The sequence below is a fragment of the Anser cygnoides genome, chromosome 1 (genome assembly GCF_040182565.1).
Source record: "Anser cygnoides isolate HZ-2024a breed goose chromosome 1, Taihu_goose_T2T_genome, whole genome shotgun sequence".
NCBI lineage: Eukaryota > Metazoa > Chordata > Aves > Anseriformes > Anatidae > Anser > Anser cygnoides.
In genome coordinates this window covers 137,479,386-137,504,337 of record NC_089873.1, presented here as the reverse complement: position 1 = coordinate 137,504,337, position 24,952 = coordinate 137,479,386, and positions in this window count along the sequence as shown.

Genomic DNA, 24,952 nt, shown 5'->3' with positions numbered 1-24,952 from the left:
TGCAAACGGAAAACAGTCTTCACTAACATATAAATTTTATTTAAAGCAGCAGCCTTCTCCTTCTCTTATTCATGTAGCTTGCCTACATGATTTCTGAGAAATTGTAATTGCTTTACTAACTGAATTCAAAAGAAAGAGAGCTATTAGTTTTTTCTTTAAAACTAAGAAAGCTGAGACAGATAGAAAATGAAGATTCCTTTTCCAGGCAGATGGTCATAAGTAAAAGAAGAGAATTACTGCAGCATGGAAGTTCAGAAATTTTGAGTGGAAGGGCTTAGAGCAACTTTCCAAGGAACCCTCTCAGAAAACAAAATGAAAAATAATTAAAAAAAAAAAAACACTTAAAGGTAACTGTATGAATATACCTGCATATTGAAGATTATAAAGGTTCTCACTCCATTTGTTATTCTTTTGAAGGTATTGTTTTTTCTCTTACCCATTTCCCAACTTTCAAGGAAGAAACATCACAAGGTAAAGAAATACATTGCATTCTACTAAAATACTGCTTACTGGAAGGCTTCATACAAAACAGGCATGAACATATTGTTAGCAACAATATCCAAACAATGGACACCATTATATGTTCATTCCTCTAGCTTTCCTTTTTATGTAGCCATGTTCATCTGCCAGCCAGCTATTCAAGAGAGAAAATTCGTTAGAATATCCTTTATAATGAATCTGCTGAGATCACATTCGTTACTATTCTTGGTAACTATTTCAGCAACATAAAGCAGACATCACTCTGACTTACCCTTCTCTGTTATGCTTGGGGGTCTATTGTACTGTTAAAACAGAGAAAAGCAGTAAAACCACACCTATTTTAATGTTCATATAAAATATCGATCTCTGTTGGAAAAAAGTTTTACATTTTTAATGCATTACATAACATTCCTAAATTTAGTGGCAGAGGTTGCAGTTTACATTATTTTAATTTATTTGTATTTTGCAAATGAAAAGAGAGTTTCTCTTTGGTTTTTATAAAAAACTAGCAAAACTGTTGAATTGTCCGCATCTTCTGGGCTCAATAAAGAGCAAAAACGTTCATTTAATAACCAAAGCAGTTTAAATTTCTTAATCAGTTCATAGGTATTTGACAGTCCTCTTCAGTTCCTGGATATAGACAGGGACCTTAGCTCCATCCTGGAAAAAAAATCGGTATGTACCATTTCCCAAGAGCCTGATTTGTATAGGCAGGTACTACAAAATGTCCAAGAGATCCGAAGGATCAGGGGACTAAGCCTATGAAGGATGCTGATGAGGTCATAGCCTCAATCCAAGCATAGCTCTTGTAAAAAGTATATGCTGGTGTTGGAAGGCTTCAGCCCTTCTTTCTGACTCTTTTTTCCTCCTCTGATTTTTCTCCCTTTTACATTTGCTCTACTGACTTAGAGCTGGTACTTAACAGATGTTAATGATATCTCCTTTATAAAAGGCAATGGCAAAGGTGAAGCACAGCAATGCATGGCAAGGCAAGGCAAGGGAATTTTCTTCAAAGAATTGCACAGTATTTCAGAAGGGAATTAAACCAAAGGTATTGATATCCTTGAGTTGCGGCACAATAAATGTAGTTATCTGCTTATCATTAGTTTTACTAAAAGATAAAAACCTTTTAAAGCTTTTTCCACTTCAACTTCTGTCATTTACACTGCCCCCGCTTTTCTTTTCTTTTTTTTTTTTTTAAATCACTGTCAGCAATGTACATGAGAAATACTAAATAGATCAAAAGGGAGCTTGGCACAAATTTTGTGGAAAAACACTACACAGTGCTTCAATTAATTAATAACTATTTTGGAGTGGGTGGAACTGTGAGATGCAGATGTCTTTGTGTGCTCTAAAATTCAAATATGCAAAGTTTTCTTTAATTCAGAAGTGTTTATAAAGAGAGGAAAGTCTGTAAGATAGTATTACAGCTTCTTCTGAATATTTAGTGGCCATGTTTATAGATGCCTGGTGAAGTACTATCACTATAAGTGCCAGGTAATCTGCATAGTGATGTCATAGATTTGACTAAGCTACAATTACTGCTTTTCAATATGCTACAATTGGCAGCCCTCTGTCAGGGCCAGAGGCCACATTTTCTGAACAGAGTGCAAGTACCTAGGCAAGCCCTAAGATCAAGGACACTTGTACTGCTTGCTTCTGTCCCATAGATGAAAGATGGAATGAGTTAAATAATCCTATTTGGTCACTGGACCACAGCTGCAAGGGATCTAGTGAAGTCAATTACAAAAATCTTCTTACCATAAGATATGTGCCCTGTGTAACTCATTCCTAATTTCTTGACCAAGCTTTTAGAAACTTTATGCATTACATACTTGTCTACCACTCAGCCAAGATCAGACAAACATCAGGAATCAAATTACAAAAACGTCAAAACAAATTACTTCTCTGTAACCCATGACTGAGTCTATCAGTAATAGATAATGACAGGCAGGGATTCAAAGTTAATGCCTGTAAAGAATTGGCCTTCTCTATGTAGTCCATTTGTTTTCTCCATTCGTTTTTCCATATTTATTTATTCCCTTTATGCGGCTTGCTCATCTGTGCATTATTCATAGAGGCTGCGAGCTCTCTAGGGTGAGTCCATCTCTGTAGGAAACATAGCAGAATAGGGTCCAACCAGGTTTTGTAGCTGCATTGCAAGGAAAACAAACATGACTAATAACAGGATTTAATTGCATTGAACATTTACATCTTAAGAACTAATAAAATGATTGACTAAGCTATTCTATTTACTTAATGTAGTATAATCACAGATTTTGTTGTTTCTTCTCTGACAAGTGTACTCCTCCATATGTTGAGATTCTGGAAATCCCACAATAAAATGCAGGTATTTCAGATCTTTTCATGTTATTTAATGAGTTCAACCCACAGTACAAAAGGATTTTTTAAGGCCTGCAATATATGACTGGTTCATTACAGAAACCTAAACATCATATAACAGCATTTAAGGAATTTACAAGGTAAGTGGGAGTTTCAGTATCTTGTTCTGAGATAAAGCTGTCTTGTTAGGAGAGAAAGATTGTTCACTGCACACTCTAGACAATGGCCTCATGCTTATGACAACCTGAAGTATCATAACTATTGATTTCTGTAGTGACTGTGTGAAAAACTCTATAGCATTAAAGTATACTTTGGGAGAAGAGCATCACCAAGAAAGAATAGTTTACTGAATACTGAGTGTAAGACACCAAATAAAAGGTCAAGAAGAGAAAGGAAATTCACAAAACCTTGTAACATATTTAGATTACGTAGACATCCCTTCTGTTCAGAAATAACACCTTTTGTGTAGACTTGATTTGCCTACAATGACTGCCTTTATTCCCTTTCAATATATATTCATCACAGGTGGTCATTTCTGTTAAAGAAAAAAGAAAAAAAAAAAGACATGGAGGAGTCTGGTAAAGATTTGTTTAATTTACATTTCGTATTTTTTATGTTGCCCTTCTTACAGAACACTATTTTGGAAAAGAGGCTGGTGGAGAGCAGGTCACCATTACTCAGGGACAGGCTTAAGCAAGTCTAGCAAAATGGGGTCTCACTGGGAGGCGATGGTAATGTAAATAATAATAAAATGCTAACAATTCTGCCTACCAGTCTTTCTTCTTCAGGATATTACTGTAGTGCATCTGAATGTTCTTTGACTGGGCCAATATTTTTTGCTTCCCTATTATGGGAACTATTTCCTACACATTTGTGACTTTCCATTAAGAGAGACATTAAATGATTGAATACATTTAATCTTAGTTTTGGTCAGCAAGAGTCAGTAAATTGCTGAAGATTTCTTTTTAATTCCTGGTTTTACAGAAGCTTCAAATCAGCCAAGAGAAAATACTATACAAAACTTTCTTTCTGCAACCTTGGGAAAGCCATACCTCTAGTCATTTACCTACGTGTTAAGAAACCATCCAGATGTGGTTGCCATAAAATTTATAACCAGCACCTACATTTAATTAAAACCTGACTACAACAACAGAGAAACAGTGGGCTTTTCCATGAAGCCAAGTGGAATCTGTGCATTCTGGTTTATAATTCAATTTTTATAGTGCCCTTTTTAGAGGAGACTCCCTTCTCTTTCTTTCCTGTCTGTCTTCGATTATTGCTGGGCTAGTGCCATTATCACAGTCTGTGCACTGGAAGACCAAATCTGCATTTACGCAACACCAAGGAGCTGGTCCAGCTCCTCAGTCACTCCAGACTTGCTTCTGACAGCATGCTGGAAGCACAGACCTTGCACAAACTGCCAGTAAAAGCCAACCTTCCCAACTGCATTCTTTTTAAAGCCACAATTGTTCTCATTCATGACTGAACAGCTCAACCTTCAGTTTAAATGAAAAAAAAGAAGTCCAGGCTACATTAAACAGCTTCCAGACATTTCCTCCACCCTCAGAATATTTCAGTTCTATCATAAGGATAGAAACGGGTATGGTTGTTATTATTCTCTCCAATACAACAAAACCTCTCCAATGAAACCCAGCACAATATTTCTTTAATCATTTAAAAGAAACATATTCTGTATTAATACACAGGATTTGAAAGACATAGTAGTAAATACACACAAGGCATAATTTTACTGCTAGATGAATAGGTGATGGATTAGGTCTGGTGACACTTCAGCCTCTTTGGTAATTTTCATTGTGATCCCACATTGTTTTTCTAAGTTACATTCTGGGCTACAAAACAATGCAAGTGGTTACAATTTATTTTCATTTTACTTAGTGTTATGCTAGAAGAACAGTCAGCTCCAGGAAGATGTCATGAATGGAAGTGTTTTTAACACAATGACATCTAGTTAGGCCTTTTCTCCTATTTCTTGAATATGTTTCTTAATTTATCCTTTTGCTATAGTTACTGCCTAAAAATATACTATCATCTTCCAGTGTGCTAGAAAAAAAAAAAAAAAAGAGGGCATGGTTGTTACCTGGGAAACACAACAACCTGAAGTACAGGGTAACTGGACAGTTAAATTGGGGAACTAAAAAATCTGTCTAATTTAATAATAATAATAATAATAATAATAATGTATTTTATTTCACCTGCTTTCATTTTTTTGACATTTTTGTATTAGCAAAAGAAAAATAGGGATGTAGCACTTAGATTAATTATATTCCCTGATACAAATGTAGACTTGATACATTTAAAATCAAATAAAAATGTTTTCTCTGCAGTGAACCAAGCCACTTGACAGAAATGCCCAATATCAACATTCAAGTGTACTTTAGTGTTTTGTGCCCCTGTGGAAGTGACAACAGAGAGCAAAACACTGAGACCTTCCTCCATAACACAGGGAAAAACTAGGTAGATTCAAGCACAATTATGAAAAACCCAATCTTGTGAGTAGGGAGGCATTTACAGGAAAATGCTGAGTCTTCAGTCCTGCATTCTGGTGTTTAAGTGCCTTTATTATGAGGAAAAACTCCTTAAAAACCAGAAGCCTCTGCTAAAGGTAAACGCAAAGCATTTTTTCATTAAGTACAGCCCATGGAGGACATAAAGACAGAAAGTTTCTGTTGAGCACATTCCTGGACAGAAATAATCCCTGAGTGTGGGAGCACTGAAAGTCTCCTAACCTGGAAGGATTCAGACCCAAAATGGCCACGAAGCCTGAGGAGGGAGCAATCATCAGGCTCTGCACTCAAGCTGTGCATAAAAATCCCTTAAAGCACACTACAAGAGGAAGCATGAAGAGACACAGTGACAGTGTCACTTCGTAACATAATTATTAGGACATTCAGCTGGGAGGCACAAGGGCAGTTATGAATTTATTTTTGCTATCAAGGCTGCAGAGTCGAATCCTGCAAAGTCAAACAGCTGCAGCAATAAGCATTTCTGTGAAATGTACAGGCACCCAAGCAGGAGATACATACAGCCCTGGAGGCTGAGCTACTTGAGGTATCCAGTAGGAAATCCCAACACTAAGGAGTTGTCCTATGTCACTGGGACATACTCTTGTCCCAAAACATCAAAATGTTTGTTCTGACGAATAGAGAACCTGTCACAGATATCTCTGGGAGATCTTTTTTTGGTATGATCTGCCTAAAATTAATTTTGCCCTTTATGGACAAAATCGAGGAGTTAGCATCCTTCATATCTAATGGCCCAGTGCTTCAGTATCTAGATAGGAAGTCATAAGGAAGAACAACCTTGAGGACCAACGTCTCTTCTTTTTTTCTTTTTTTTTTTTCTTTTTTTCTATAAAAGCAGAGTTCCATTCCCCATTTGCTCAAGTATTAAAGCATTTTATGCATAGTGTAAGTAGCATTGACTAGTGAGCAGGCGAGTTCTTTCCTCAGTGGTACATCCACCAGACAGGAGGTGATGTTAGTTCAAATCTTGACAAGCAAAGAAGAAATTGAACTGGATACTGCACAATTTGGATGAATTTTCCCTCTACTATAATACTGGAAAAGCCAGGACCCACTGTTTCAGCCACAGCCTTGAGAACATATCTATAAGACCAGTCCCTTGGACAACATTAGCAGAAACATATTGAGTTCTGCTGGGACAGTCATGGACTAAATGTACCTATTCTGGCTTGACAGTGGAAGTTACATGCCTATGAGGTACGGTGGCAGCTGAAGGAGAGTTCTGAAAGTTTCATGAGTGCATGATGCTGATGGGAATTCCTTGATGGTAAGGAGATGTAAATTGGCTTAGAAAATCTGTACCAAATAAGATGAAAAAAATCTGCTATTTTAATCCCTCCCAAAAGAATAAAATAGCAAAACATTCTCTATCTCCACCTAAATTAATATGGTGGATCCTTATTGTTTTTATTTGGTGGACTAATAATTACCTTATCCAAAAACACTCTTCCCTCTCACCCGTTCCTTCCCCATTGCCTGTTTCTTCTATAAAGCTGGGAGAAACATCGTTTGTTCCCACAGTACTGTTCCTTGGGTCATATCATATTCAACCAGTGTCCCTCATCCAAATTTGAGCTGCACACGTCTTTGAGGTGCCAGAAGCCTAAAACCTATGGACAATGTTAAATAAATAAATAAATAAATAAATAAATAAATGATTAGGCAAAGGGACAGTGGGAGAGAGGGACGATGTCTGCAGTGAGCTGAGAATTGATCCCCTCCATTTCTCTCCACGCTGTTAGGAAGGAGGGATGCTCAGAGTGGTTTCTTCAAACTGTTCTCAGCCCTGGTACTGCTAGAAACGGATATCTGATAAATGCAAAGCTCTGTCCCCCTTCCCTGCTACCCCTACCCAAGCTCTTCTCTGGATGCTAGAAGGGGACAAATTCCCTCTTTTTCTTTCTCCATGCCTTCCTTCTAGTAGGATGGATGTCCCCTGGCCCACTCTTCTGCCTGTAGCACCCTTCAGCAGCTCTGATTAATGTTGCCAGGTCTGTGTGCAAGGACTGGCTTCTTCCAGAAAAAAACATAGACATGGGGCCAGTTGTTCTGCATGCAAGACCCTGAAAGGTAGTAATGTCTTCAGTATGTGGAAGTTGATTAAGTTCTGACTACAGGGAAACATAACTGTCTGTGTACTTGGAGGTAGTAAGAAGAGAGGTTATTAAACATGGTATGAGGGAGTTTATTAGGAGTAATAGGATGGAATTGAAAAAGCAAACACTTGAACATATGGAAAAACCACCTGACAATAAGATCAACTCTAAGTAAGGAAGGGTAGCATAAGGAATTGGTAGAAAACACATTTAAAATTAGACTTAACACCAGAAAATGTGCTGTGGGGAGCATGCCTGTGCTGGCACAGAGATGTGCCAACTGATCTAGTAAATCTCTTCTCTCTGCACCTACCATTCCCCAATCTGAAAATAGGTTGAATCACAACAGACACAGACCCTGAATAGTGAGACTTCATGCTATCTTTGATATCATCAGCATAAAAATTTTATCTCTTTAGTACATGTTACTTGCTACTGGACATTTTATTGCAGACTGAAGTTACAACTGCCATAAATTTGGTTTGGTTTCTTGTGCCCTTTCCAGTCCAACTGGCAATGTCAAAGCAATGGTGAATTTTGGAGAGGGTGTGTACTGTTGTATTTCTGTTTATTTCAAAGTCAGACAAAACCTAGGAGTGTAATCCAGAGGTTAACAATCAAAGCCCATTCAAGAGCATCTGTAATTCCCTTGAGACAGACATTTGGTTCTGATTCAAAATGACAACTTGCCAGAATCATCTAAAAGATGAAGAGAGAACACTGGGAAGTGTGAGTCCATGTGAGTGAAGGCAGATCTGCAAGTCATGAAGATGAAGAAAAACAAGGGAGACGAGACTGTCTTTTTTTGCAATAACAAAAGCCAAAGATCACCTTACCAGGAGTGTCATATTTATTTCCAGACTTGCCATCACCAGTGGTTTTGTCTAATGATTTTATTATGCATCTAGTCTTTTCTGGATAGGGGATTGTGTGTGAAAGGAAACCAAGGTGTGTGATATTAAAAAAGAAGGTCACTAAAACTATGCCTAGGGTGTAGGAAGTACAATGAATATGTTTAGCCTTGCTTTCAGCATAAAGGGAAGAGAGCTGTCAGGAAAGTGTGGTTTGGTTATTTTTACAGCTACGTGGCTATTACTAAACACAGCATAGACACCACTGACTGGAAATACCCACCCACCACCTACATATTTATTGTGAAACCAAGGCAATAGCAGAACACACTGAGGCTGTTGTTATCAAGTCAGCTATAAATATCAGAAATCCTCTCATCCCCTCAAAAGCTGTGTGATTCAGCTAGACAGAGAAATCTCAATTCTCAATTGGTGCGACAAGGCATATATAGGTCTATGGAGGCTTGAATTAACTATCAGACATTGCCTCACGACACAAAGATGCATAGATTTTTCCACTCTCCTTTTTGCAATCTCCCTGCTTAATCCCACACAGCAGTTTCAGTGAAACCTGATAGGTCACTGGTGGGTTGCTTCCTACAACTCCTGTTTTCTTCCTCTGCAGTATCAAATGTGGTGGCTAAATCAGGTTTAAATGTCTGGCAGGCAAATACCAGAAAACAGCAGAAGTTTGTGGGAAAATATTAATAGCCATATTGATTTTAATGACTGAATAATGCTTTTTAGGAGGTAAACATGGAAATGCCTAAATCTATTGCTGAAATTCTGTATTTTTAAAAGGTTTTCTGGTTTTAGGACTAGATATTTACGTTTAAAATATATATATATATGTAACTCTATTTTATGTTGTTGCATTTTTCTACCCTTGTATATGGACTCTGGGGGTGTCTGACCTTTTGTACAATTTTTGTATACAAATCAAGAGTATTTTCCTGTGTAAACACACATACAAATGAGGCAAATGGAACCATTTCTGTTCCCAGCCACCTGCTCGATCTCATACTTTCAACAAAGAAATTACACAGCTGAATATAATCTCAGTGGAATTTGATGCATTTTCATAATAAAATCTTGGCTAAGAAATTCTGAGTTTGTATTTATCATCATAATTTTTATGGTCTTTGGCAGCAGTACATAAGGAAATCAAGGAAGGTCAGCTTCAATATTTCCCCCAAATTATATACATTTTCATTGTGTGATTGTAGAAAATATTGTAAGTAAAATACCATGGGGACGTGAAAAAGTAGTTAATCAATATGTCCAAGACACAATGGCAGGTGCACGCTAAAAAGCTTTGGAAAAAGATCATAAGTGAAAAGAGAAAAAGAAAATCAGGAAATAGCAGAAGTTTTGGTTAGCTCTTCTGCAAGTGACAGAGAAGACCACCGTTTTTACCTCATGATTTTGAGTTATGTTTTCAGTGAGTTTGTAAGTGTAACAAATTTGTCTTCACTAACTACTATGTGATCTGAAACATCTCATCTATTTTCCATTTTCATATTTTTCACATACGTGAAAGGATGTCAAAACGGGATACTCTTAACCATTATAGAATGCATTCCTAAGTGATTGTCAAGAATTCTCTCAAATGTGCAGAAGTCTTTGGTGACTCAGCTCCATCATATTTTTTATTTTTCATTTTAACAAAGATGTATAGGAATGGAAGCTACACAGTGTCCTTTTATTTATTTATTTATTTATTTCCTACTGTGCTCATGAGTCATGTGGTATTACCAAAAGGTCCATTAGAGAAGAAAAAGGGTTTGGAGGTCAGGAGTCTAGGAGTGCAGGCTTAACTTAACATTTAATTGAGTGACCCTCAACAAGTCATTTTATCCTTCTGCCCATCCCACTGCCCTCATGACAGTGATTTGCAATATATAGGACACTGAAGTTTCTTGGTGGGTGGCACTATTGTTAATTATTTGCATGACATATCCAAGAGCTCTGGCCACAAAGTCAACCCATCTGTGTTGAACACAGTACAAAACAGATAAACACACACATACAAATTGTAAAATCATGTGTTAAAGACAAAGCAACAATAATTCATAATGCAAACAACATTAATATTATCTGTCTTTCATGACTCTTGCACTAGAAAATCCCAAAGAAATAAGAGCATTCACAATTAGACAAATAGATGAAACATCCACTAAAAATGACTTAGTCACAACAAGTTCCCTGCTCACCAGCAGATTGTTTTGAGAAGCTGCTATCTGGAGTGCTTGAGGCAAAGCAGCTGTTTTCAGCTACCCTCCTCCACAGCAAGTCCTGCATATGTTAGGCTAGGATACGTGGAGGCAGCTAATGCCTGTATGAAATCACTCCTGAGCGATCAAACATCTGAGTTTTGGTTTATTTCATAAGGCTTTTTTTCATTAACAAAGCCAAAATGTCATACTCTGTTACCATAGTCCTTCCCACAAAAGGATTATAGCTGTCAAGTTTATCAGGGTTCTTTTTTTTTTTTTTTTCCCTAACAGTGCCCACATTTCCTTCTCTTTACAGTATGGTAAAACATTAATCTTGATTTTCTACTAATCAGTTCAAGGATTTTAACACTTAATACTTTATGTGTGGAAAGCAAAGAACTGTCAGCATGATATAATTAAATTCTCTCTCATTGACCCTTAAAATGTTTAACAGCACCTCTTGCAGTCACATAATTACAGCAAATTGCAAGGAAAGCTTCCAAAGTCGGTCAAATCTCTTGAATAATAACTGCATTCTGTATTTGCGAAACCACAGCTGTTAGCATTGCTGTCGAGATATATTTAAAAGACCTTGAAAGAGCAATAACTGTATAATCACAGCAATATTCAGTAGAAAATCCTACTGACATCATTGTAGGTTTGTTAGATAGCAGATATCTCACTGCAAAGTATTTCAATTTTCCATTCAGAACACATTATCTATGATTTAATAAAAATGAATTATTAAATGTTTTCTCTCTGGCCTCAATAACCATATGTATACAAACAGATATCAATTACAAATGTTTCTGATAAGCAATATTCAGGGAAGTATCAATGTCCTAGACCATGAAAAATGAATACCACCTCATGCCATTCAGAAGTAAGATTCAGGAACAGAGGTATGTAAAATTAAATATCAAAACAAGCTTTAAGGCTGCCCATCCTTCTCATAAACAAGAAAGGGAAGTCAGGGTGTCAATTGTCTGAGTCCTGAGAGTCCACCACTTACGTATGAGATAGTGCCACCTGATGATATTTGAATTATAGACAATCCAAATGAACATTTTTCCCTTTTAGTGTTAATTTAAGATAAATAAGCCTCAGTTTGAATCCCTATATATAGGATTTCATGGACAATTCCATAGTGAAAATATATATATATATAAAATCATTTTTTCTTTACTCAAAAGCCCTCTTTCACAAAGCGGAACTTCCACGTAGTGACAGCCAGCATCACAATACACACCAAAAAAAGCCACAGATATCATAATTTAAAGTAACTGTGAGAAGACATTAGTTTTCCATCTGCATCCTCTGCTGGTCCGTTTCCTGGCTAGTGACTTCCCAGAAACTCCTTCCCTCTCTGAGTCCTCCCTGCAAGACTCACCATGCACAACTAATTCACTAACCAGTCAAAGCAGAGGACCTGCTTTTCAGGGGACCTCAGGGCTGAGCGAGAGCAGCCGCCCTTCTTATTCACACCAGCAAAGCTCTGTTCTCCATAAATCTGATTTCCCTAGACCTTTCCTGCTGATCAAAGTATCGCCCAGTGACAATGTGGAGCAGAAACAGAGGTTTCTTGGCTGCTGGATACAGACATGACAGCACTCGAGGTTAACAGATGTTTTTGCTTTATCAGAAAATGATCTCAGCTTCCACCCTCTAAATTTCTCCTTCTAGGGGAAAATCAGCCCAAATCAGTGGAGCAGATATTTGAGAAGTGGGAGGACAGACGTGTTGCCTTTCATCTAGGCACCAGGAGGAGCCCAGGCCAGCTCTGGCACTTCCCTCTCCCCTTAGTGCTGTGAGCATTCAGGACAGGCGAAAACCATTTTTCTCTTTCTTACTCCACGGTATGTTCAGGGTGGTTTCCAAGGCTGTGATATGCTTCCCCATAGAGCAGCTGGGCTGGGGGCCAGCAGTCCAGCTCACAGTCCAGAAATGTGATTCTGATTTGGACTTTGTTAAGGGTAAGGGAATTGCGCTTTAGCTTCCTCGGTGAAGAAGGGAGCCTGGCCAAAGACTTTGTAACACAACTCAAGTGCAAACCCCAGGGCTAGAGAGCATAACACGATAGAAGGAGTTTGGGCCAGCCTCGTTTATGTCACTTGCAGCATTGCTATGTCCTGCAGCTGTGCCATGACTGAATTGCATGTAAATGCTAATAGATCACCTCTGTCATGAAAGGTCACAGGGACCGTTCGACATACAACCTGGAGTCAGTGGCTCACACCAACCTCACAGCTGTCTGCCTATAGTTTGGAACAGGATTAAAAGTGCTTGGGGAGCAGGGAGAGAGGCTTGTGCTGGTACATCCCACTCATGGGGGCCTTTCTGCCAGGAATCTCTAACTGTAGGAGAGCAGAGGGGCAGGTAAGCTCCCTGCTCGAGAGCATTGGCTCTTGGCAGGCTCGGAGGGATTGTGGGTGGGTGGGGGACTGGGAGACTCAGGAAGCCCTGCAGCTAAGGCTTGGCTACACAGCTTTAATTATTCAAGCTGTTTGTGTTTTGCTTATTTTCTTGATTGTTATATGATTATAGAAGAGATTTATTTTTAATGGTTTATTCCTTATCCTCCCAATTTCCTTAGAAAGAGAGGAACAGAAGGAATTTAATAAAAAAAAGAAAGGAACCTGAAGTACGTCTAAAGTCTTCTGTCCTATAGGCTCTGGATTAGAAAGAGGTTAAGTTACTGAGAGTACGAACTCACAGCTGCAGTTAGGGTTCTGAGAAAGCAAGGATATGTGTTTCCTAATTAGACCATTGCATTGTATAGAAATAATCTCCAGTTCAGGGACGGAGCCCAAGTCTCTCTATGAGGCTCTAATCCCCTGAGCTTTTGCTAGCCTTCTCATCCAGTCACGCTAGATCCTTGCCCCTACAATGTCACCCAGCTTCAAGAAGACACACTGTGAAATGAAAGCTGAGAAAGAAAATGATGCTCTCTGGAATTCTATTTTCATTTCTTGGGTAAGTAATCACTTTCTCTTACAAAAAATGACAATAACACAATTTTCTTGGGAGACTGTGCTTTCATAGTTAACTCTACCAACCTGTAAGAGAGGACTTGAGGCTTTTATTCTCAATCAGAGGGAGACTTTCAATGTGCATGTCCATCTGCCAAAGCCTAAGGAAGGAGAGGAAATTCAGTCCCGTGACAGCAGAGTGCCCATTATTTCTAACAGTAGCACTTTCTTTCTTTTCCACAGATCCACATCTAATTTTTGACAGTTTGCCAATCATCCAGCAATTATTACTATATGGCTAACTGAGTACCTCCTTTTGGCAATTCTCCTCAGGCCAAGAAACCATCTTCTAACTGTGCTAGCCGTGTGAGCAGAGTGGCATTTTGGAGAATCAGGATCAGTTCTTCATTTGCAGAAATCTCTAGGAAATTCATAACTGCATGTCTGCAGGCTGAGGCTTCTATCAGTGTTCTCCTCTCAGGAATCACACTCATATCTTCACTTTGTAAGTTCCTAGAAAACATGGATCTTTCTTTCTATTTTCCCAGGATTAGATAGGATCTAGATATATCTCAAGGTAAGATCTGACATTTTATACTTGGAAAAAAAAAATATATCTTTATGTAGAGCAAGTACAAGTCCTAGATTCATTTACTGAGTAAGAATCTAGATCACTTTTTTTTTTTTTTAAGCGTATCCCTTTGGGTATTCAAATCCCATTTCAAAATTTTTCAAATAATTGTCCTATAATTTATGCTGACCTATGCTTCGCTTCTGACCTTTACTGCTATCAACAGACTTTCATTCTGCAAACATGTGGGCACAGCATTTCACCTACAGGAAGAAAAGAGAGATGGAGCAGGTAAGAAACAGAGCAGAAACTATCTTAGGGCTCCCAGAGGAGTTTTGTTCAATTACCAGCAAAAACTAGTTATTAGTTATTAGCCTGCAAAACCAGTTGCTTGCTTACCCTCTGCATAATTTTTCTGTTGTTTTCTCTGTGCCTGGGTATGGAAAAAGATTTAGTACCTCAGACTCTAATAATTTTTTATTTCTTCCCCCCCTACAGTATTTCTACATAATTTTATCCCAAGAGTACTGGAAAACATAAAATCTCACACAGCAATCAAAGCTTTAAGTACATGAACATACTGAGACGCAAAGGTACCGGGTACATTTACCCAGAGGAAACACAGCACAGGTAGAAATAATGCAGGTTCATACTATAAAAAGTTACTACAGTTAATGACATTAAGCTATCTATTTGTGTTTGGAAGTAAATTCCAACTTACAACTCTGATGCTGCACAATGGATAACTGATAGCTAAGAAGCAGAGTCAATTTTTACACAGTAATGCATGTGTTTATTTAATTTATCCACAAGTCAATTAAAAGCAACCAACTGAGAGAGGGCTGCAAGGAGAGAACACACAACTGTGCACTTGCATCCTCCAGAGCCAGGGAAATGCAGGGTTCCTGGCAGAGCAGTGAGCTTTGCTGCCTGCAGACATGGGCAGGGTGAGCAGCACCTCTCCCCCAGCCCCAGCTCCCTCCAGATGCAGGGACTCGTCTGGAGACCAATCTGTGCCATTCAAAAGGCCTGCTCCTGGGGAGCAACATGCTAAAAAACAATTTTAAAACATTTTTCCTTCTTAAGGAGGTTGCTTTTCCATCCAAGAAGAGGCAAACTAAATCTCTCCATTCAAGTCCTTTCAGCCTCATTCCTTTTTAATTCATTCTGGCTTTGTGACAACTTCCCTTTCCTACCCTGGTGCTCTTTTAGATCTGGTCTCTTCCCCCAGCTAGCTGTCAGAGCTCTGCTTTCTCTCTCTGGCTGCTATTTAACATCTCAGTGCAAACCCCAGACCACAAGCTCTACACCACAAGTCTTTTTCTTTTATTTTTTTTCCCTTGGACCATGCTTACAGACTCTCATCTTACAGAAAGAAAATGGAAAAAGGCCACTCCTTACTTTGGCTCCCATATTTCTGCTACTGTTATAGAAACGGTCTGCTGAAAGACAGCAGAGACACCCTGGTGTTGGGTTCTTGCCCCCGCGGTGCTGAGCAGCAGCATTTCACTACAGAAGCACTCTTAAAACTATCCTTCCAGGCTGTGCACAGGTGGTTGGCAGTCTCCTAGTGGGGTAGCTGATCTGTGTCATCTAGTGGCCTAACAGCCCTCTGCCTTCCCTGTGCATTTGCACCTTAAGGCACTGCATTGCAGGAGAAGATTTACTTTCCTTCTAGTTTGGAAAAGACCTTCAAGATCATCAAGTCCAACCATCACCCCGATCTACTGAGTCACATCACTGAACCAAACCCCTTCGTGCCATGTCCACATATCTGGGCAGCCCGTTCCACTGCTTGACCACCCTCTCCATGAAAGAAGTTCTTCCTAATGACCGATATAAACCTCCCCTAGCACAACTTAAGACCATTGCCTCATGTCCTATCATTCGTCACCTGAGAAAAGAGACCAACACCCTGCAACCTCCTTTCATGTAATTGTAGAGACCGAGGAGGTCTCCCCTCAGGCTTCTCTTCTCGAAATTAATCAGCCCCAATTCCCTTAGCTGCTCTTCATAACTCTTGTTTTCTTGTCCCTTCACCAGCTTTGTTACTCTTCTCTGCACCTGCCCAAGAGACTCAGTATCCTTCCTGTAGTGAGGGGCCCAAAACTGAACACAGTACTTGAGGTGTGGCCTCACCAGAGCAGAGTACAGGAGGACAATCACCTCCCTGGTCCTGCTGGCCACGCTATTCCTGATACATACCAGGATGCTGTTGCCCTTCTTGGCCACCTGAGTACACTGCTGGCTCTTATTCAGCTGGTAATTGACCAGTACTCCCATATGACCCATACTCCAATACTCCATTCTGCCAGACAGCTTTTCATCCACTCTTCCTCCACCCTGTAGCGCTGCATGGGGTCGTTGTGCCCCAGGTGCAGGACCCAGCACTTAGCCTTGTTGAACCTCATACTGTTGGCCTCAGCCCATCAGTCCAGCCCAACCAGAGCCCTCTGCAGAGCCTTCCCACCCTCAAGCAGATTGACACCCATGCCTAACTTGGTGTTGTCAGCAAACTTACTGAAGGTGCACTCAATCCCCTCACCTAGGTCACTGATTAAAATGTTCAACAAACTGGCCCCAGTACTGAGCCCTGAGGAATACTACTGGTGACCAGCTGCCAGCTGGATTGAGCTCTATTTGCTCTATTTCAGCCCAACCATCCAGACAGTTCTTCATGAGCAAACTGTACAACTGTCCAAACCAAGAGCAGACAGTTTCACCGGGAGAATACTGTGGGAGATGGTGTTAAATGCTTTACTAAAATCAGTGCAGACAAAACCCACAGCCTTTTCCTCACCCACTTAGCAGGTCGTCTTGTCATAGAAGGAGATCGGGTTAGTCAGGCAGAACCTGCCCTTCTTAAATCCATGTTGCCTTTTTCTGATCACTTGATTGTCCCACATGTGCTATGGGACAACATTCAGGATGATCTGCTCCATACCCTTCTCTGATACTGACGTCAGACTGACAGGCCTGTAATTCCCAAGATCTTTTTTCCTGCCCTTCTTGTAGATTGGAGTCACATTTGCTAGCCTCCAGTCAATTAGGACCTCCTCAGTTAGCCAGAAATACTGGTAATTGAAAGTGTCTGGTCGAAAATTTCCACCAGCTCCTTCAGTACCCTTTGGTGAATCTCATCTGGTCCCATAGACTTATGAACATTCAAAACATGTAGGAGGTCACTTACAGTTTTCCACTGGGGGCTTTCCATAGGGGCTTCATCTCTCCCTGTCATCATCTTCTTCACCCAGGGGTCTAGGTACCCTGAGAAAAATTGGCCTTACGAATAAAGAATGATGCAAAAATGCAATAAATATCTCATCCTTCATCACTAAAATCTCTTAGCAACTTCTCTGGGAGACTATTGAAAGTGAAAAATAGAAAATTTCATTCAGGTTTGTATTTTGCTTTTTTTTTTGTTGTTGTTGTTGGTGGTGGTGTTTTTTAAGGGGGTGGATTTTGCTTTTTCTTCACTGCACCTTGGTGTTAGTCCACCCCCTTGGTGCTATTTTTCCCTTCAAAATGACTGATTTACACACAGAGCTAACAGTCATTGTTTCATTCAGTTAAAATTGAAATATTATGATGTTGACCCACTATGACTGGCTTAATGAAGATGGACCGGCAGACATGAGAAGAAATCTATTATCTTGCTTTTGTGAAGTGCTTTGAAAGACCTGAAGTATTACAGAAAAAAAGCAATGCTTCCAATCATGTTCAAGTACAAGCTAAGCTTATAGGTGCCATTAGTTTAATGATAAGTCTATTTTTCAATGAGCAAGGACAACCTAAAAGGATAGCAATGCATATCAGCATCACAGTCTTCCTAAATCAGATGTCATAGCTACTTGTATGACCTCAATATACAAGAGTGAGTCTTTAATGATTACTCAGTTAAACAGCTACAGAGTTCTCATCTGAATAAAACTATGATTGCTACCCTAGGTTAGAACTTCTTAGAAAATATCAGAAAAACAAATTTACCTTGTTTTTGGAAAATGGTCCCACTGGATGACTCCCCGTTACATGGACTATATTTTGCGAGCAAGATGTACCATACTGACTAACGGTAATGATGCTATCACTTACTTCTAGAATCACTAGTGTTTGCAAACATAAACATTACAGAATATATATTTCAATTTTAAAATATAAACTTCAGCAGACTCACACAGATAAGAGAAAAAAAAAAAAAAAGTCCTGTGACCAAAGTCTCAAAACTCTTGAGCCTCCTTATGCTCTTAAATCCATACTTAGCACCTCAAAGGAATGGTTGATACCCTTTGTAAGTAGAGACACAGCTTCTCGAGATGTCAGTGCAAATGTCTTCCTTCTAAGGAAATTTTGAAGCTTCTTGGCCATTTACTTAAATTTTCAGTGCAGTCTCCATCTCCTGATTCATTTATATTACTCTTTTAGAATCAGGACCATCAGAAGGAATCAGAGCTCTTGGTGCATTACAGATGTACTTGCTATCTCACTGTGCCTTACTGTGCTTTTATTGCTATGTATTATACTTCTAAGATTTTGATTAATAGCATTAGAATGCATACTTTATTCAAAACACCACAAGCTGAAAGCGGAGATCACTTCTATGTACAGTAGTATAAAACTATTAAAGTGTTTTTAATAGTGCTGTAGCTCATTTTTAAAGAAAAAAATCTTTTTTTTTACAAGACACAATGGATTATAAATTCATGTTTTTCATATGAGAAGAGGGCATTCTGTGATCTATGAGTAAAAAGACAGTTCATAGGGGATTAATGCTTGCCAAGGTAACTAAAGAAGAGCCCAGCTTTTCATCAGTTCAAACAGGAAATGAGAGAGGAAGTCTGTTTTGTTTTCCTGTGTTTTAAGATCAATTCTTTAACTCCAAATTTAGTAGGGTTTGGAACTAAGCCTGGTTGAAACAATTGAACAATTTTCTATTGTTTAAAAATAAATACAACAATTCTGGAATATAATATCATAGTACTTCTGTGGTTATTTTATTCCTTAGCTTTTTCCTCCAGTCACCAAAAGGCCAAGAACAATTCAGTTCGGTTCTGTTAATTAACATTAGCCAAATACTTCTTGACTCTGTCTGGAATGTTGTTGGCTTTTTTTTTTTTTTTTTTTTTTTGCATTACATGACATTTCAGAAGAGGGGTATTAAAAAAAATGGTGTTATTACTGTATGTACATAAACAGATTGCTAAATAAACAAGGTGTGTGTATATATATATATAAATATGTATATATATAAGTCATTACTTGGAAAGGGCATCAGTCATCTTCTGTTTTCCATTAAATATATTCCAGGCCAATTCCCATGGCATGTTTTTCAGTTGAGGAAGAAAGACGCACTCTCTGTATTACTAAAAGCTAAAGTATCAAAAGGAATTACTCTGTTGACATGAGGAGCCCTGCAAGAGCATTATGGTAGTTATACAGCTGGGGTGCTTGAACAAAGTGGGGTGGGTGCGGACAGCTGTACATCTTCAGACAGATTGCAAGGGTCTGTCACACAGCCCAGGGAACAAACAAATGCACGGCTGCTGCAGCCTTTGCCTTGAACGCTCTTCCTGCCTGAGGTAACTTTTTCTCTTCCAAGAGGTCTTGCTGTGCTCCATTCCTGCCTGCCATGATGAAAGAGTTGGCTGGCAAGCTGACCACAATCCTCCTTGCACTCATGGTTCCTGGAAGGGCTTTTTGGTGGTGATGCACTCTCTGTCTACACTCCAGTTAGCTGTACAGGAGCTTCTTAGCGCTTATGAATCATCCAGACAGTCACAGCTGGTGGAAATGCAAGCACAATGTTACATGACTTCGCTATCTGCCAGCTTGTCGCATCACCATAGCAAGGACCGGGTGGAAATGTTTCTGGTGAAACTTCTTCAACTGACAGAGGCATATTTTGAGCAGCATCCAGTACTCTTTGGATACAGCACATATCCAGCAACACTTAAGCACACCCATTTTCTGCCACTCAGTTTGTGAAGAGCTGGGTCCTACACTGGTTACTGCCCCCTCCCCAGGCCCAAGGCCATGCTACCCTTCTAGACCCGAGAGAAACAAGGCTGAATGGCATGGCCATTTGAAACACTCCGAGGTGAAAAAAAAAGAGTTTGTGAACTACTGGAAACTTGGTTCAACACATGGAACTGGATGAAGTAACACTCTTCCTACCATGAGCTGTTTGACACAGAAGATCAGGTTTCTTCCAACTGAAAATCCAAAGCTGTCTATAGAGACCACAAATTAGCACCACCTTTAGCAGAAGAACTTGCTTGTCATGAGCTACGAGCATGCTGCGGTTGATGTTACAGTGTAGTTAATTTCATGACTACAGGCCTCCATGAAGTCTAGAGAGGCTAAACAGCCCTCAAAAATATTTAACACAAGGAACTGAGCTAATTCCTTTTCTCGTTTCAACTCTGCTGAGGTTTTGAAGCTAAAGCTGTGAGAATAATGAATTTATTAGTTTGTTGGTTGTTTGGAAAACTTTAAAACTGAACTAATTTAAATCTAGAATAAATTATTTATTCTTTAAAATAAAGTAAATTTTGCATATTTTATTTTCTTAACTTCTGGGAACAGTTCCAAAAATGTCATTTGGGATGCATGCAAAACATTGATTTGAAATGTTTAAGCAAAAGACAAAACTTTCCCCTTCCTTTTTGGTCTCCTCCACAAAATAATTCAAACGAAACCTTGAGTCCTTCTAGTGTCATATAAGACTCCAGCTACAAGATTCATGTAGAGAACTTTCAAACCAAGGAAATGTTTCCTCTTCCATTTCTGAGATGCTACTATTCTTTAGTTTCAAATACTCTCTCTACCCCTAAAAGCATGTATCTGCCTTTAATCAACTACTTTATGGGTGGTGGGGTTTTTCAGTTGGTTTTGCTTTATTTTTATAGAAGTAAGAGGAGAGATAGTGTCAAAGGAACGGAGCATTGAAGATCTTTTATGTTGCATACTCCATTTTTAAGTTAAAAAAAAATGCTATGGTGATACCATGAAAAAATGCAATGCAGCTTTTGTTTAGCTTTGTTTTTGTTTTCCCTCCTTGCCATAGATAAACAGATAAACATTTGTTATGTACTGTTACATTTCTGTTAGAAAAGTTTAGAGGTTATATATTTTTTCACTTATCCTCTTACCTAGAGACACTCTTTTTTTTTTTTCCCAGCCAATTACACATGAAACCACTTACTTACTTCCCCCAATTCCAAATATGCAAAATTAGATAGATTGGATAGATGAAACCAATTACATTAATACGAAAATTTGTTTTTATTCTTAAGCATTGTATCTTAAGACCTTGTCTGAAAGAGTTTTAATTAAAACATACTAGTGGAAATCCTTTTAAAGACACCAGCATGATCAGGCTTTCTTTTTTTTTTTTTTTTAATGCTTTGGTCTATTTCTCACTCATAGCCTTTCATATGACTCATAGTAGTGCGTTGTTTCAGTCTGCAATTCATTGCTGCTATCTCCCATAGCACCTTGACAAGAACCAGGATCTTAGATTTTTCTGATAGAATAAACAGAAGTGAACTCCTCTGCATGTCACCCTCAGGGCAGTAGGGAAACAAGGCTTGAATGTGAAGCAAGCACTTCCAAAACAATACAGGAAAATACAGCTATGGATGTCTTTAAAGTGAACTAGCTAAAAGAAGCCAGTAAGTGTAACAACTTTTTGGCAATAAATGAAACTGTGCTGTAACTCAAACCTGATTTTCAAGGTGGCTTTTATTTTTCCTTCCAATACATCATATGCTATGGCCCTATACAGAGAAAAACAAAAACAAACAACAAAACAACAACAACAAAAAAAAAAACTCCACACTTTTGGTCAACATATGTTCTAAAAGTCAGTGACTGTTTCTGTAATCTTCTTGCAGCTTCTCTCTTTTTAGCTGCTTGAACCTATGCCAATCTAAGATCAACCAAAGAGATTTAGAGAGAAAGAATTTATGGACTGAATTATTTCAAGTACCATGAAATGTCCTTCATTCAATGTATAGAAGACACTAGAAGCTTAAAGATATTACAAGGTAAATTTATCCTCTTTTACTTTTTTATTGTATTCACTACTATTGTTGACAATTTGAAAACAGAAAAAAATAGACACAGACTCATGGCAAGTTAAATAACTATAAAGAGAGTATGTTTCTGTAGAGCTCAAGATTTTAACACTAGAATAATAAAAAAGTCTTTTTTTAAAGAAATATATTTGAATGGCTGACAAAAATTATCACTCCATGGTTTGATAACTGAAGTTCATATTTTATAGTCGGAAATAAAGTAAGAAATTTGTAACTGTTGCCTACCACCACAAGCCCAATGGAAGTTTGTTTCCCAGGATGATAGGTTATCATTTGTGTGAAGCCATTTTACTCTGTGCATCCCTGGGTTCAGCTGCTGAACTCGTTACCCATGCAAAGACATCTACTCTGCTGAAAATTTGCTTATACTGGAAGATTTACTCTTTGACATCTTTCTTGCTTAATACACATCCAGGAACAAAAGCACCAAAAAAAGCCCACTATTTTATAACTTTAACACATCTGTTGCTTAAAAAATGTGACATTTCAAACTTCATGCAAGTTAATATATTTCATAAAAATACTTACTAATTTTGAATGTAGATAAAAAAGATACACTATTAACTCAGCTGTTCCTTTTCCGCCTAGTTAAACACTTCTTTTGGGGGGAATAAACCAGGTTTTTAGACTTCTGTCAAAGACTTGCACTTCAATGTGATATGAAAGGTAGAGTTAAGAGTACTGATGAATGACAACAACTCACAATTCCTTTTCAGAAATAACTGACCCCCAAATTGTGGCATAGGAAAAATGAAAACCCCAACATGTCACTTTTTTTTTTTTTTTTTGAGAGCACACCAGTAAGATCTGTCTAGTACAGCAACAGAGGAAGGAAAACTTAAGGATCACTCACTATGACCTGGACTGAAGTTTCGAGAAATGCCTTACAGATATCTCGTCTTCACTGTCAGACAGACATACAGCTGGTGCTCTAGCTACTTTTTCTCTATTACATAAGTTTTGACGGGTGGGTGGAAGAGAGGAATAGTTTCCAACTTCCTCTCTTTTTATTCTTATTCAGTACTTGCCAGTTTTAATCCCCAGATGAAGAATTTAAAACAGCCCACCTTCCTGATATTTATTTGTTCGGATAGTATTACCCTATTTTCAAAATTAAAATATTTTACGTCAAAAGATTTGTTATTTTAAAATATCTTATTCTTAAACTGAATTCACAGAATTTCTTTATTCAATTGCCAAGTCAATGTAGTAAAGCACTAAAATTTTAAAAAATTAACACATTAATTTCAAACCTGTCATATTTTGCATGTTAATCATCACCAGCTGTATAAATAAAATCTAAAATAGTTAATTACAGGGACAATCTACAGAGTCTCCAGACTTCACACACATGTTCACAATCCAAGAATACATTATCTCAAAATCAGGGGTCAACAAGAAAACCTGACTAAAGAGTAATGGCCACTCATGTATGGATGGCCTACCTTGAAAGAAAAAAAAAAAAAATCTCCCTTCCTCAGCAGCCAGGAAGTGAAATTAAAAAGACCTGTACCCTAACAATGCTTACTCAAGTGATCCATCACCAAACTTTCCTTCCTGCATCACCAAAGTTTTGCTGGGGATTACATGAGTCACAGGCCCTTCATGTCAAGATATTAAAATGGGTTCAGAGTGTGCTATTTGAATTTTGTGTTACTTCACAGCATTTTGCAAGTCTTGCTTTCTAGTGGCAAATACTTGCAGAGAAAAGAAAAAGGACAGTTACTCTCAGTTGTTGTAATTCATTTTTAGCTCAAATAAGCAGACCTAGTGTTTTTCATCCACTGTTCAGCTCACAGCAGGGAAATATTTCTCATAGATCACTTGTGTTAACTGGCTGACTTACTACTGCTACATGCATGATGACAGACTGGCAGGAAGAAGCGAGTGTCATGGCACAGGAGTGCAGCACTGTTTCAAAAGAGAGGCTAATTAAAAAAAAAACACAAAAAAAACAAACAAAACAAACAAAAACAAAACACACGCACACACACACATATATAACCAACATACACAGCAAACCACAAATGCATTAATGTGGAACGAACGTTGTGGTTCCTCAATAATGCATTTAATTATATACAGCCAGCTAAATTTTATTAACACAAAGGACAAAACAATTTACATGCTCCTATTTATTTACCAGTAAATATTTACCATCTTTTTTTTTTCTTTTCCCTCCAAAATGTGTGACTAAGTTGGGTAAAAGCTTGACCAAAGAATAAGAATGGAAAATTGAGTAATTTAATCAGCACATCTCAAAAACAAACAAACCCTATTAATCAGTAGAAATGAAAGGTGCCACTTATGAAGGTTTTACTCTATTAATAAAGTCTAGCACCCCTACTTCAGTTAAATATTTTTACAAATATATCAATTACAAGATGCTCCTAGATAAAATTGAAATTTCTTTTTAATTGAGAAATTAAAATCAGGTCAGAGAAAGTATTATGTATTACACACACAATTTGAAACGCTTATTTATAACACTTCACCAAACTTAAGAAGCATTAAATGGCTGAGAATCTTGTCTTACCAAACCTAACTCAAAAACTGAGTTAATGCTTAAATTCCTAAGAAAACTGGACTTGAAAGCTGCCGTGGAAAAGCTGAGTCGTTCTAAAGTCCAATCTTAATATTTGCTATACTGTTTGGTCACACACTTAAAGCTGCTGAAAGAGAACAGATTTGGTCCTGCACAATGAGAAGGCTTATGATAAGAGTCTGAGCAGGACAAGGATCTCAAGGCTGACACACTGCACACTTGAGCAAGGTGCTGTTTTCTTC